This window comes from Budorcas taxicolor, chromosome 19 (genome assembly GCF_023091745.1).
Source record: "Budorcas taxicolor isolate Tak-1 chromosome 19, Takin1.1, whole genome shotgun sequence".
NCBI lineage: Eukaryota > Metazoa > Chordata > Mammalia > Artiodactyla > Bovidae > Budorcas > Budorcas taxicolor.
The window spans coordinates 19526468-19528227 of NC_068928.1; the positions used below are offsets into that span (position 1 = coordinate 19526468).

The 1760-nt window shown below is 41.1% G+C and overlaps 1 non-coding gene across 1 annotated transcript; it reads left to right on the top strand.

Annotated features, from left to right (window-relative positions):
* The first annotated feature begins 997 nt into the window (after positions 1–997).
* On the top strand, positions 998–1101 carry LOC128065697 (U6 spliceosomal RNA). Its single transcript, XR_008201081.1, has one exon. It is a non-coding gene; the product is annotated as a U6 spliceosomal RNA (small nuclear RNA).
* Positions 1102–1760: the final 659 nt, after the last annotated feature.

Consider the following 1760-nt stretch of genomic DNA (forward strand, 5'->3'; position numbering starts at 1 on the left):
CATCTGCTCTGCCCTCCCCCACCTCGGGCACATGGGATTACTCCCACCTGCCCCGCCTAACTTGCTTCTGTGGGGACTAATTCCGCTCCTGCCCATCCAGAGAATAATTTGTAGGATGATGGTCTCATGTGTGGGGTGGGAAGAAATCCTAGATTAAAAAAAAAAAAAAAAAAAAAAAAAACAAGGTTTTCAGATTAAATAGAAAACAATCTGAAAGGTCAGAATCCATAAACAACTTGTAGGTCTAAGATCATCAGACGTCCCAGCCTCAGTGATACAAGGCCATCTGTTGCAGGCTTCTGGGCTGGACAATGTGGAGCTTGGGTGGTTTTCTGGGCTTTAATACTTGGGTGTCAGAGGGTTACGAACGCAGATTTGCACCCATGACTCTGGGTTTGTTCCACCCAAGGAAACAGCAGAAGTCCCTGAACTCCCACCAGAATAAGACCCAGAGATTATACCCTAAACTTTCAATCTTTCTCAATGGACCAATTCACGTAGACCACCTACTGTGTGCCTGGGACTACACCCTCAAGGACCTCACTAATGGTGGAGGAGAGAGATGAGTCAGTAATGAGAACCCAGTATGAAGTGTGATGTGTGTTGTGAAAGGGGATTTCTGGGAGCACAGGGTGAGCGCCAACCCAAAACCCTGGTAGGGAGCTAAGCTTAGTCGTGAAGAACAGGAGTTCATCAGATGGACAAAGTGAGATGGGACATCCACAGACATCCACAGAAAAGGCAATTGCACAGACAGAGGTCTGAGACGATGGTGCTTCTGAGAAGGGGACAGAGAAAGTGTTCTCAGCCACATGGCTGGTGGAAGTATCCACTGCGTGGGTACCACCTCCATCAAGGATGATCCACCAGTAATCTTTGCAGTTACTAATACATATATCCTTTCACCCCAAAATTCCACTTCCAAGAATTTATCTTGCAAAATACTCCCACATGTGCAAAGTGACCTGCTTACACGGTTATTCAATACAGCATTGTTGTGCTCGCTTCAGCAGCACATGTACTAAAATTGGAACGATACCGAGATTAGCATGGCCCCTGCGCAAGGATGACACGCAAATTCATGAAGCATTCCATAAAAAAAAAATGCAGCATTGTTTATTAATATAATGGCAAAAGGTTTGGAGTGATCTAAATGTCCACTATCTGGAAATTGGTTAAATGAATTATACTACAGCCCTACAAAGAATACCCTGCAATGGAAAAAAGAACAAAGCCATTCTTTATGTTCTGGCATGAACTGATCTCCAAGAGTATTGTCAGGTGATTAAAAGCAAGGGGTCAACCAAATACAATGTGTAGACCTTCTCTGAATTTAGATTTGAACAAACAGAGAGAGAGAGAGAGACCATTAGGGAAACCTGAATACTGATAGATAGTTTGTATTTTTTTACATGAGATAGATATTATATTTTAAGTCATTTTCCTTTAGTGATATATGCTGAAGTATTTATGGGTGAAATTATATGATGTCAGAGATTTGCTTTAAAATAATCAAGGGGAGAGGGGACAAGGCTGGCACATGCAATAATTGTTGAAGGGAGCTGACAGCTAAATGGGAGTTCACACTACTTTCTCTACTTTTATATATGTTTGAAAAGTTTCTATGAAACTTTTTTCTGAAAAAGTTTTCAGAAAGCAAGAAATAGAATACTGTATTCAAAATACTGACACTTAAATAAAAAGATCTGAACTTCACCCTTATAGATAGATAGATTAGATAGATGGTAGGTAAATAGACA